Genomic DNA, 14,308 nt, shown 5'->3' with positions numbered 1-14,308 from the left:
GAAGTTTTGTTATAGGACAGTGCCTCCAACATGTCTTTTTTTTTTTTTTGTTCTCATTCTCACACTCGACCGACCATCTGCGCGTTCTCTCGGACGTGGGACAAAAGAGCAAGATTCCAGGAGATTGCCAATATTAATCTCGGAACCCCACGCACCCGAGGCTCTCATAACTGCCGTTGGAAGCGGCAGTGTTGGTGGTGAGGAGGTGGAAGATTATCTGCCGCTCTCATCTTCTTGTTCTCTCTCTCTCTTTGCAGTATGTGTACCCCCCCCCCCCCGCACCTTTTTTTTTTTTCAGCTTGTCCGTTGCGTGCGCTCTTACGCAAGAACAGCTGCCAATATATATCATCCTTCTTATTCTTATGTTTTGGTCGAAAGCTTCTCTTCCTGGTTAGTTCTATCTCGTGGGCAGTCAAGCTGTATCGCCTTTCTTCGTGAGCCCGCAGAAGAAACGTCCTTCCTCTTTTTTTTTCTCTCCTTGATCCCTTTTGTAGTACGGCAACCGCTGTGTTTCGCTTTGTAGTTCTTAAGGAATCTGCGCCGGTCGTCTTGTTTCCCGAGAATCGATGCCGTTTTGGCCGAGTTTATCTTCGATATTAACAATTTTGTGTATACTGGTCCGACGGTTCGGTATACACAAAAGAGTTGACTGTTGTGCGAGTTGGCGCTTCGACATAGAGACCACCATGAGAGCGCAGCTAAACACAACACGCAAGAAGAAACAGATGAGTTGTGTTTAGTTGCGCTCTCACGATTGTGTCTATGTCCGGTATACACACTTAACAGTGGCGCAGCTTGGTAAGTCGCTGGGGCAAGGCAGGGCTCGGCCCCTCACCCGAAAATTAAGGGGTGAGGACAGCTTTCATGTAGTTATCGATGACACATGCGCACACATAACCTTCTTTCTTCTCGAGCACACGCACGCGCGCTTACAAGCAGCTCATGCAAACTGGGAAGAGGAGGTCTGTTTTCGTTGTAGCTAGTTACCCTCCTAGAACGAGAGCGCTGCACTGCGTGTTGCGGCAGTTTTCTCATTTCGTGAGTGCACCGGGACCTCCTAAGTCGCGTCATGCAAGCAGAAGCTTTAATTAGCAAGCCGTGCGTGCCCGTCATGTAAGAGGTCGTGCGTAAACCTTTTTCGTGCTAGCTGTTCACGTACTTACGTTCAGAAACAAGATTGACGCACTCGGTTTCTTCTGGGTTGTGTATTCCGAGAATGTAGACTATAGCTGTGATGCGAGGTTAGACAAGTGGTGGTGGTGGTAGTGGTTAGAAGATGAGAAAAGGCACCTAATTTCTGCAACCCGTCGAGAGCACGGCGCAGTGCCTGCGGGGAAGGGAAAAGTGGAAAGAAGAAAAAAAGATTAAGTGAGCAATGGCACGGTGGTCATCAGCACGAACAGCAGTCCGGAAGCAAGGGTAGGGGTGGCAAGGGGCCCGCCCTCAGTGGTAGGAGAGAAGTGCTCAGTTCTGTCATTCCTGTAAGGGAGCATGCCGCAGTGTTAGGGGGATGGGGTAAGGGGGAGACATGGGGAAGAGAGGTTACCTGTGGGATATCATCATCATCATCATCATCATCATCATCACCAGCAGCAGCAGTAGCAGTAGCAGCCCGACTACGTACACTGCAGGGCAAACGAATATCCCGTGTTCCGCCAGTCAACTTGGTCGTGTTCTTGCTGCTGCCACTTTATACAGACAAACTTTCTAATCTCATCTGCCCACCTATCTTTCCGTCTCCCCCTGACCCGCTTGCCAATTCAGTCAGTTACTCTCAGTGACCAGCGGTTATCCTTCCTACGTGCTACGTGCCCTGCTCATGACCATTTCCTCTTCTTGATTTCAACTATGATATCCTTAACCCCCGTTTGTTCCCTGACCCACTCTGCTCTCTTCTTGTGTCCCTTAAGGTTACACTAATCATTGTCCTTCCCATCGCTCGCTGCGTGGTCCTCAATTTAAGCTGAACCCTCTTTGTAAGCATCCAGGTTTCTGCTCCGTAGGCAAGCACCGGCAAGATGCAGCTGTTTTAAACCATCCTCTTAGGAGTATACAACAGATCACTACTCATCAAAAACAGAGCGCTGGCGGTGGTGCGATTGGAAACCTGTACCTTCCACACAGCCAGGTTTACACTGATACTCGTCAGCAAGGACGGATTAAGTGGTAGATTGTTCGGTGAGCAGCCGAATATTCTTATTCGCAAGGGGAACACGATGATGTATGTTGAGTGATGTGCGTGTGGGCGCACTTGCGCCTTGCCTGCCTCTGCTCACTTCATATAATGGGAAGGCGGGGCCGAGCCGCGAGACGTATCGCCGCCTTACCGTAGTCGCCCTGTGTCTGCGTGCTTCTTTTTTTCCTCTTTGTTTTCTCGCCGTGCTCTGACGGAGAAGCCCTTCATCATATTTATCACGCTCGAGTGGTTCGAGAAATCGTCATTCATCACCCCGTGGTGAGTTTAAGAAAGCGACGGAAACGGCATAGTTCCAGCGAGCGTTTGTGTTACGCTGGAGCGCCTTTGGCGGTCTCGCTGGATCCATCTTACCTAATTACAACAGCGAAAAGAGAGAGAGAAGGGGGAAGAGGGAAAATGTTCTTTTTAATAAAAATATTTTTCACGCACTTTGATCTAATATCTTGGAAGCATGTTGTCGTGATCTTGCGATCCATCGCAAAATAAAAGTAAGGAAGCAAGAATACAAGTTAGAAAAATAGAAAGTAAATAATGGAACAAAGGAAAGAAAGAAAGAAAACAAAGAAAGAAAAGAGAAAGAAAAAATAGAAACTGACGTGACGAGTGGTGTGGGAGCATTCGTTTCTGGTGAGCTGTCGGTGCCGTACGAAAGTTCGCCTGTCATTTCTGTAATTCCTTCGGTGGCCAAGGTTATACACCTCAGTCCCTAGTATGCGGCCCGTCATTAATATTATTGTTTTTTTATATTTCCCCAGTCGGGCGTAATTTGCGATACGCTTTATCATCTCGCCGAAGTTTCAGCGTGATCGGTGTGGTATAATGAGGGCCGCGTCGAGCGAAATAAGTTGGCAGTGCCTGGTTATACAGAAATCGAGGCGTGTGGTCGAATAAATTTCTGCGCACTCGGTGCTCCCTCCCCCCTCTTTTTTTTTTTTTATACAGGTTGCGTGCCTCGGTTTCTATTCACCTTTTTGCTCTGTTTCGCTAAGTTGCTGATCGCGGTGGTTGCGGCATCACGGGGCGTCGTCTGAGGTAGCGAGGAAGGGCGAAAATGAATGAATAAATAAATAAATAAATAAATAAATAAGGTAAATAAGTAACGGATCGTTAACTGGACAGCATACGGCCCTGACTTATCGAGTTATGGACAGCGGCTGACTAGCGCTGTAATGTTAATCTTGCTGTAATGTTAATTTAATGTTAATTCAATACAGCCCTTATATGCTTTATGCTCATTGAAAATAATAATATCCGAGATTTTACGTGAGTAAACCTCAATGTGATTACGAGGAACGCTTTAGTGGAGGGCTCCGCCAAATTCGCCCGTTCTATGTTTGTTTACGTGCAGTGACATTGCACTGCTAGTCGAAAGATCTGTACTATTCCACGTCCATAGGTATGCGGACGCCGTGGCCGGTAGCGAACCTGCGACCTCCGCGGGTCAACATTCAAAGCAGTATAATCGCTATGCCACTAGGCTCAGTGGGAAGGCATTTGCAATTTTAAAAAGTGCTTGCATGTGAGCTGAAAAACATCAAAAGTGGATTTCGCACCGTTTCGCTAACCGACGCCATATATGGCAACATTTGATTCCATATATGGCAAATGGTAGCCACATATGCAGACGTATATGCCCATATATGGCGACATAGAATCCACATAAGTGCCATACATGGCATTTTCGTAAAGGCCATGGGTGGGATTTGTAGACTAGATTTGAAAACAATTGAAAACGATTCTTCTAGAAAAAAACAGCGCCATGATTGTTGCTGCGTGTTTTCGCAAAAGTCAAACCCTGGCTTGGCAGGTCAGCTATTTTCTCGCATGTGGCGCACCCGCCGTGGTAATTTTGTGGTTATGGTGCTGACCCGAAGGTCGCGGTATTGAATCCCGGGCGGCCGCCGAATTTTGACGGAGGCCAAAAAATGCTCGAGGCCCGTAGGCGTAGATTAAAGGCGCACGACAAAGAACACCACATCGCGGTCATTTCCGTCGCCCTCCACGTCGGCGCCTCTCATAATCGCACAGTGGTTTTGGGACGTTAAATCTCATATATTATTGCATTCTTCTATTCATTCTCCAGGTGCCCATTTTCATCTCTTGTTGATGGTAACCGTGTTATCAGTCAAACCTCTTCAGTTGGTTGTTTTGCTGTTAAAAGAGTTAAACGATTGTTATTTTACTCGCCCACAAGTAGACGCCGAAGGGTAAAGAAAAAGATAGTGAAAGAGGTTTCGCGGGTGTTTTTTTAGAGGCAAAGCTCGTTAAGCCGTGGGTGGTGCGTCCGCGATGTGTGTAGTAGTGTTAGTAGTCGTAGTAGTAGTAGTGCGTTGTAGTAGTACGTAGCCACATCCACAGACTAGTGAAGTGGCATGCGTGCACTCATTTCAATTGAACAGGAGACCCACCCACTCACGTTATTCATAAAGAAAAAAAGATAGTTGTTTCTGAATAAATAACGTACATCACGTCGTCTTGAGGTAGAGGTTTCCGTAGGTAAGTACCGGCAAGATTCAGCGGCCGTATACACCTTCCTCTTAAGGGTATACAACAGATCACTACTCATCAAAAACAGAGCGCTGGCGGTACTCGCTCCAACAGACTTTTTGATGTCATGTACCATCCTTCACTCCAATTCGGGCGCCCAACGCTGTGCGTGTGGGCGCCCGAATTCTTGCTATAGCTGTAAAAGATCGCCGTCGCTCCAAATGCAACTTGAGCGATACGACTTGTGTGCGGTTAAGACGAAGACAACAACAAAAAGGGAGCGCGTAATTAGCCTCGAACACAGATGACTACGGCGACGCAACACTTGCGGCCGAAAAAACGCGTTGTGAAAGTACAACAGCCTCAATTTCACGATAAACGCGGCAGCTCGAACCAACGCATTCAAGAACTTGTCAGCGTCGTCTGCTGTTGGTGATGGTTGCCGACCTCGAAAACTGAAGCTCCGCCAAGTGGTTGCCAGCCTCAACAGGCGTCGCGTCGAGCAACCAGAGTACGCATCAGAACCGCACACGCAAAGCTCATGCGGCTAGCGCTTGTGTTGCATTTTGGCGCCGGGCCGCCATTTCGCTCTCCGTTTGCGGGCGGCAGGGGTCCCGCCACGTGCGGAGCGGGCGTGCGGCTAGTGCGTGTGACGGCCCTTATAGGTCGCCAGGCGGCTCCCTCTTCGACCCCGGGGTAATTGTAGCGAAGCCTCCGAACTATGAAATGGGTCGAATTCTTGAGTACCTCCTAGTGGGGCTACCCAACAAGGACGCCGCTCACGCTGAGAGTCCGTGCTTGGCCGTGACTGTCGCGCCATGCAGTGTGTATGCTCGCGGGTTGCCGGCTAACAAACGCCTTAACAATATATATATATATATATATATATATATATATATATATATATATATATATATATATATATATATATATATATATATATATATATATATATATATATATATATATATATATATCCGCTTGACAGACACGGATGTAATTGAAATAGCGAAGCGGGTGGCGTCCTGTGGGATTGAATGAATGGCAGGAAGGAGTTGTAGGAGTAGTACACATCCGTAGCGCCATTCACTCACGGAAAGCATGTACATCCCACTTTCTGTGGGTAAATACCAATGCAATCTATCATTGTCCCCGCACAAGAAAACCTCGAGCAATAGACCAAAAACAGTGGCGCTGTTAAAAAAAGAAGAAAAATGCGTGCCTTAGAAAAATGTAAGTGAAGAATTCGAGGAAGGCTGCGTTTTAGTAACACTTTCACTTCTCGCGTAGGAACTATCCCTCCCTTCAGCGCAATGCCTAAGCCGCTGATCCGCAGTCGGATAACTCATCCTGCACGTTTCGACAGCACGTATAGTTTTGTTGATTTAGGGCTTCCCTTTCGAAACGGCACTCGCGTACTGCTGAGAAACGCCTTCTTTCGTTGAAAGCGCGACGTTTCTCGGTATTGGAGAATCTATCATCACCGTGCATGTGTTCGCGTTTAAATGTTGCTACCGCTGCCATCGAAACGCGCTCATGCGCGCGCCACTTGCCTCCTTATAACCACCGAAGATTTTTGCGCATAACCGCCGAAACAAAACACTGAAGGTTTTCCGGCGTCTTTGATTGGTTACATGCTCCTTCGTACCTCGTGGAGCAACGCTGTGGCTGTCAAGTCACCACGGTGGGTATAGAACGCCTACGTCGCGCTCAGCCAGTGACTTCACTTGGGACAAGAGACCATCGCTGTCACTGAATCACTACAGAGTCTTCAATGCGCGTTAGAGCTCCGAACGTGACAGGAACAAGTGGGAGACGGACCGGTCCGAATGAGGGACGGGCTCCCGTCGTGGGAAGAAAACTGGATCGACGTTTTCTCGATCGATGTTTCTCCCTGCTTCACGAGTGTACGGACGGTGGGGCAAGGCGGGTGATTTCTGTGCTGCATTGTACGTGGACCGGGGCATCTGCTATACTGTCGCTTCTCGGTGCTTTGCTGTGAGCTCTTCTTTCTCTCGCGAGTCAAACGAAAAAGAGAGGGCGACATTGCGACGTCGAGATTGTGCCGCTGTCCCATGTACCGGTCGGGGCAGTGCGCTTCGCTGCTATTGGCAGTAGAACGAGGAGAAAGCTGGCGATGGAGGAACGTTATATCAATCGTGAAAGCCTGTTTTGTCGGTTGTCTCAGCTCTCTTCTGCCCTGACGTTCGCCTTCCGTTGTCATGGGTACTCGTTTCGTAATGCGTTTGATGTGACCTTATCGGTGCGCCGGAAGGGTGCTTCCTGTACGAGCTTAGCACGCGCGATCGAGTGTTCTATAAGGCATACGGCCCCTGTCCATTGCGTTTACTTCTTTCGCTTGCAGCGATGCGTTGTAATGGCGATGCTACGTCACCTCTCGCTTCCTTCGTGTGCTACGTGACAGGGGACCGTAAAAGTACGATGCTTTAGTACAGCCTCAAAGCCTGAACGTTGTCGTGCAGGCTTCATTCAGCAGGGCGTTGCGTTTAGCTCAGCGTGTCGCGATCACTTCCTTATTCGCACAACTTTACGCAGCATGAACGTCGCTGGAGGGGTGGACGTGTACACAAAGCACTAAAGCTTTACTGTTCCGTTGAACTGTGTTACTTTGCAGCTTCCTCTGTATCATCACTGTTGATAGTTGCCTACTGCACGCAGTGTTTGTATTGGCTGTCCCCTTTCTTTGTTCCAGAGCGTTCCGAATAAATCGTACAATATCGCACTTGCATACTTCGCTGCGATGCACAGAAACGTCGTACCTGTTGCGAACTTATTACAAATAATGGGAATAATACCTTCGGAGGTTTGTGTAAAATGTGCACGGGAGATCGAATTACAATAATAACTGACGAGTTTGTGAGCGTTTCTTTAGCTTTTTCAGACAATGGTGTCAGTACTCTTCGACAACAATATCTCGCGCTCTATTTGGTGCCTTTTGATTTCGTACTTTCAAATCAATGTTGTCGATGGTTGCAGTCCAGTGTAGACATGTTTTTTGAAATGAATTAATCCCATGATGTTTTTTTTTCATCAGCTTCCCCTGAAATAGTTTGCCCCATTTATTAACGCACGCCTTTGGTCAATGAATATTGAGTCTGTGTGTGAACGTTAGTGCGTTTAAGTATATGCGAGAGTAGACGTTCGTGCAAACGTGAGGTGACATAAGGTTGATATTATTGCCGAAGTTTAGTAGATAAGACGAGAGGTGGGCAAAACAATGTCGAGCTCGCTCAGACTCTATCACGAAATGCACTTTGCGCTTTGAACTCTCTCGGACTCAGACTCGCCAAATTTTTTTCCCTACAAGAGTCACTCGAACTCGGACTCATCGAACTGTAAATCACTCGCGCCTCGGTCTGAGTTAGTCTGAGTGAGTCGACTCGCGAAGGAGTTTGCCGACCTATTTGATCACAATAGATTACTTTTGCTGGGGAACCTGGCTGGCACTGCAGCGGGATTGTCGTTGAATTGTAGTGGCGCCGTTGGACTTTTTATGGAGATTTTTTTTGCGTTTTAGAAGAGTATTTGCGTTTTAGAAGAGAGTGTATGAACGCATACGTAAACGGCGCATAAACAGAGCACCGATGACCGCTTGTGTCGCTTGTACCGTAACGTGTGTTTTGCTTCTGCGATGCTTAAGTGAGTATTTTTATATAGAATTTTCAGGTTTATTTGTGGTATTCTTTCTCGTTGTTTTAGTCGCGGTAGACAAGGTCGATGTATGTAGTTCTAGTAAATCCAAAGCTCTTCTATCGAACCTTGTCGCAGCGAGTTTTTTTTGCATTGCTGAAACATTAATTAGGTTGTAATAATGCTTATGTGGTTCACCATTGATTAATTTTGGGATTGTATATCTGAATTTCTATTATTGTGGTTGTTATTATTTTTCGCTGCTCTCTTATAACTGAATCGCTATATCCCCCGCTCGAGAGCTTTGATCGATATAATAACGAGCACGCAAATTTTCTTTTAAAGACCGCTCTCGCTGCTTCGGAAGACTAAATTGCTACCTGCCACAGCTCAATCGACGCGCTTGGCATTGTGCTTTCTAAAATCAATTTCGCGCGAGAATAAATTACACGCACCAAGCTGAACTTCACGTATCGTCCGTTTCCCACAGACAATGGCTGCTTGAACCTTCCTGCTAAAAAAAGAGATAATAATAATAACAAAATAATAATAATATTAATAATAATAAATACAAATATGGATGACAAGTGTTTCATTTCAGACCACGCAGTAGGCTGTCTATCACACGTTCGAAGGTAGACGGTGCATTACAAAGCCCGAAAGGCATCGCAATAAATTCGCACAGCTAGCTTCTGGGCAGAGAAATGATGTCTTCGCTTCGTCGGCAAGTGGCATGTGCAATAACACCGTGGTTTTGCATTCTTAAAGGCAAACCTTAAGCGTCCTCTTAAGTCTCACCCCACCCAAAAACTTTCTGCACCGAACGTAGCTTGTCTGTGTGCTATCATCAGCGCCTCCGCCTGCGTCACTTCATGCATCACCTGTAGTCAATCATGGCGCATATAAACCAATAAAGCGGGCACCTTCACCTAACAGTCACTCCTCCTTTGGTCTTCTCCGTTCTTAGCATTGTGGCGCGCATTTCTCACAAAGCTACACTTCCTAAGTTGGTAATTAATTCATTTTAATGGGACCGTACCCGGTTCTGCTCTTTTCAGTTCGCCGAAGACATTAAAGAACAAATGTCCACTCTGCGAGGGGGCAGAAAGAACGCAAGAGCAGAAAAAGAGAAAGAAAGAACTGAATGAATAACTGAATATTTAGTAATAGCAATGTATTCGCTGAAACCAAAGAACTATGAGAAAATGAACATAAGTGTTAAAAACGAAATTCATTTACTGATGGACCGGCCATCTTCAGACTGAATGATGAAAGCCGATCCGTCGTGGTTTCAATGTTAGTAGATGATTTTTTTTATTTTTATAGACGTGTGCGCACGTGGCACGGAGGGGCACATCACACGAGGGTATACATATCACACGAGGGGAAATGGCATGTCGGGTGCGATATATAACTAAACTTCTCGACCCCGTCTTATTCGTTTTATTTTATATGTCAATTTTCTTGCTTTTTTTCTCGATAGCCGTGACGGCGGCGAACAGAAACGAAAAGATGAAGGCTTCCTCGCTATGCACCCGCGACGCTTGGCCACTGGGAACTCGTTGTTGTTCGTTTGATGTCCGCGTACCGTTCGACATGTTGTCAACGACGCGCAATAATTTTTGCGGAACCATGGAAGTCTGATTATCATTGAATGACAAGATGTCGTATGGCCTTTCTAGCTCCTCGGTTGCAAAAGCGCGACCCTCTTACGGCAGCGTCAAGTGCCGACGACCGCAGCGACTGCGGAACTGTACGGTTGACGTGCGCGTGTACACTTGGAAGTGACAGCTCGAGGATAGGAAAGGCTTAGAGAGAGAGAGAGAGAGAGGGTATCGAATGAGACCGCTCGGTAAATAAGTATGGGACGAGGAAAAGAACACGGAAGTAAACGACGGTGGAAATGTCCGCCTTCCACGAACCCGTAGGTGCAATGAAAATATATAAACATCTGTAGTGGCACTACCAGCGAGTGACAGTCTTGTTACTTTTCCCAGGCACTTCCGGTCTTCCGAAACGTACTTTCGGTTTTCCAAATATGCATGAAAATTCTTATACACATTCATGATTGGGGTTCAAGTGAAGTGTTCACTCTTAAAAAAAATGGAGTGACGTACTCTCCATTTAGGGAGGAACGGCGATATCCCCAATGTTCGTCTTCAAATAGAGAAACGTTGCTCCCTCATCCACGGAGAAACACGTTCCTCCTTATGAAAATCAACATGGCTGCCCCCCGGCGAAGCGAGTAGGCTTAGCAAATGCAACGATTCTCGACTGGTAAGGAGTACACGGCACTGAAAGTTACAAAAAACGGTCCCGCTGAGCTTGATATTGAACGAAATTATTATAAAAACAAGCAGACGAACCTGTGGCGGTGAACACATCGCGAAAGAGAACGATGGAGCAAGTACGTTTCGTTCGGTCAGCGAAGCCACGTTCACTCCGAAAGACACGGTTTCTGCAGAGCCCTCACCTGAAGAGTGCATGCTAGGCTTGCTGTATTTATTTCTCGCAGGTTCACATAGTGTAGCGACGTTATCCATGCGCTTACGGGTCCGCAGGTCACGAGATGTGCCTCCAAACCGTACACTCGATCGCAGCGAAACCATTCCGAATCCGTAGTGCAGCTTTGATAGATAGATGTTCAACGATATATAAAATGGCTGGAGGTGTGAGCGCGTCAAAGCAATGAAGTAGGTGGTAGGTGGCGCCATCTGGAGGGATTGTTAAAAGTTAAAAAAAAAAGTTGACTGCCGCGACGTTTGTTGTTATTACCCACTATCACGGCTCCCTTGCGGATATTTTACGCATCAACCCATTCAAGACCACTTACGGACTCCGAAAGCCCATTATGAGCTGATGCAATCTATACAGCTACACATGCACGCATGGTCGCATATATAGTACACAAATAGTACGCAACAAGTACACTAGCGTATACGCTCACAAGTACGCAACAAGAGCACAATCAACCATTCAAAACCAACGGCTCACACCTCGACGTGTTTACTCACACTATACTGTGAAAGCGCGCCAGCTTATATAGCGATGAATTTCAACTGACCTGAGTGGCACAGGTTACAAGTAAGTTTTCTTACACTTTTTTTCACGTTTTTTATCAATACCACAACATGCGCACACGTAAATATATTGTATCTGATGCTTAGGTAAACCTTAGTTAATCAATGGTTGCACAGTAATGAACGGAATAATTACTAGAGCTTATCAGGTTTTCACGAAGGCGGATGCCCCAAGCCGTGCTTAGAAAACCCACGGCAATTCGAACGCTGCGCCATCTGTCGACCACTGCCACAGTTACTTTTTTTTTCTTGAAGCCTCTGAGAGTGCAAACACTTGCCACGCGTTAGCCATTTCGGAGGTCACGTTTTTTTTTCTTCTTCTTACTTGGAGAGGGCGCAGCATGCAGACCAAACTTTGTCTTCGTCGTGGTAGGTGTTCTGTGGTCACGTCGACCTCGTTTAGTTGTTTCGTCTTAACGTTTGCTTATATTCTTTTTACGTGCGTACCACAAGTGTGGCCGTTAGCCATAGATATAGTACACCACTAGCCCTTCAATGACAATGTTTTAATGCGGTAACGACCGTCCTAGCAGTGTGTACGTACGTTACAACGCGGGTCTTGCGAGATAAATAAGCGATGACCTCGCATCCGACGGTATTTTTTCGTGAGCCATGACAGTGGCTGTTGGCGTCGCGGGAGCTCTCATACTTGAGTGGAGGAACTATCGCTGCAGTGCGCAAGTTTACTATAACTTTATAGAATGTTGTGCCTGCATGCTTTTCTGCTTCAGATGCCTCTCGCGATTCGCCTCGCGTGTCAACTTGCAATCATAGTGCGTGCCACAATTTTGTTGTTAGCGCTGTGGCTGTGGTGGTTATTACTCTGGATTCGGAATACTCTTTTCACAAAGGTGAGTGAGCGTTAGTACTTACTTGCTGTGCACAGCTGCTACTAGAAGTGCATTTTGTGTTGAGTTTCTCACGACAAAGGAGAATCATGGACGAGAAAGACATACTGCTCGCGTGCATAATTCCTTCCTACTTCTCAGTGCTGGCATGGGCAATTCAAAACGAATGCGATTGAGAATTTGGTTTAACCTACAGAAGTCATTGGTTCACTTTTCACAAAAGTTTAGTTATGATGATGTTTCAAAAGTTTCTGATGGTTGTAATCTAGTCTGGCGAATAAACGCTCGGTGAAACTTCGCAGCCTGTTTCCCTTTGTGCTTTCACCTGCCGGGGTAGCATAGCCTTATTGGGTGTCGTGTGACTATGCTGATGGACGCAGGTACGACTTCCGGCCACGGCGGCCGTATTCGAATGGGGGTAAACTGCAAAGAACATCCATATGGTGGTAGTGGCACGTATAACTCTATCAATTGTATATGATCGTACTTTCACGCATGGGCTGTACAGTGGTATCAGGTTTCCTAGAATGATGAAAAATTAAGTGTGATGCTTTTTTACGCGCCTCGTTGAATTCATGAGTGCTGTTGGTGCCGTGCGAAACTAAAAATGCGTGGGCTTACCAACTATTTCGACACCGAAAAAAATTATTATTTTTTTTTTACACTCTAAGGTAATCGATAAAGCAAGACTGCTTGGGAAGCAGAGCTCCTTGTATTCGTGACAAATTGGTAGTATGAAACAACACGAGACACACATGGAAGTGTGCGGAGCATCGTGCGAGTGCCTGACGATAAAAAAAGAGAGGCTTTTACTCTATACTAATAAAACAAAAGAAAACGTCATTCCTGCATTGCTTACAACAATCTTAGGTTAAAGCAATCGTTCGCGACTGGCCACGGGCGGCTATAGGCTTGGCGTGCGCATGCGCGCGAGCAAGACCCCCCGTGATTGAGGAGTAACTTGAACGCTGAAGGAGGAACGTTGCTCCTTTGGTCCTTGCCGCGAGAGGGCGCGACGGGTAAAGCGCCCGAAAGGGAGGAAGTCGCTGCGCCGAAGGAGGAACGGAGCCCGTTTCTCCATTCTCGCTCCCTTTTTTTTTAGAGTGTTGTATTAGGTACGTACGATATCGGAGCGCAGGTTTGCCTATGCGCCAGTTATAAGTCTGTGCAATTAATAAAAAAATAATTGAGTTGACCTAAAGATGGTGAGCAGTTGTGATGGTGAGCGTGTCAATGTCGATGGTGATGGTGAGCGTGTCGACCTAAATAAAGATGGTGAGCGTGTCGATGCGCCTCAGTGCTTAAGCTTAGCGTACTTCTAACTTGCTAGCGCATGCCTTTTGCCGCTTACACATTTAACGAACCTATTTTTTTCTGTCATTTTTTGTAATTTTGTTTAGACGCATTATAGGCATTTGCTAACAACGTAATATGCGATGCATGGAGGCGTATTTGTGGTGGTAGGGATGAGAGGGAAAAAAAGACGCCTAATTTCTGCGGCCCGTTAGGGGGCACGGCGCAGCGTTAACGAAGCGTAGTCGTGCTCGGATAAGACGGGCTGGGGGTGGGATGTGGGGAAAAGTGGGAGGGTCGTCTCTCGTTTCCTCCCTGCTTTCGGGTAGTAAAGGCCTCAGTGGGAATTTTTCGGGAAGTAGGGGTTGTCTGCGGTGGAACTTGAGTCCCCTCGGGTGCACGCCCGTGTAAGAAAACACTGCAAAGCTTTGTCGACGTGCAAAAAAAAAAAAAAATGTTGGCGATCTGAGCACAATCTTGCAGTGACCTTGAGAAAAATTTTATACTGCGTACCTGATAATCGTGTTTTCGCGTCTAAAGCTCTATAATTCTATTTAATTTATATTTATTGACGTGCACATTGTGCGCGCGTGTAGTATGGATGTTTTTGTAATTACGCAAGCCGGTTCTCCTCCCATGCACTGTTCGAGGGAACCGATGCGTGTGGGAAAGATTATTCGCCATCTGCGACTATCAGGGCTTGCATTATCATTACAACAGGTGTGCGCACTGGCCGTGGGCGGTCCCCTAGT

The sequence above is a fragment of the Rhipicephalus microplus genome, chromosome 3, assembly GCF_043290135.1.
Source record: "Rhipicephalus microplus isolate Deutch F79 chromosome 3, USDA_Rmic, whole genome shotgun sequence".
Classification (NCBI taxonomy): Eukaryota; Metazoa; Arthropoda; class Arachnida; order Ixodida; family Ixodidae; genus Rhipicephalus; species Rhipicephalus microplus.
This window is presented reverse-complemented; position numbering follows the sequence as displayed.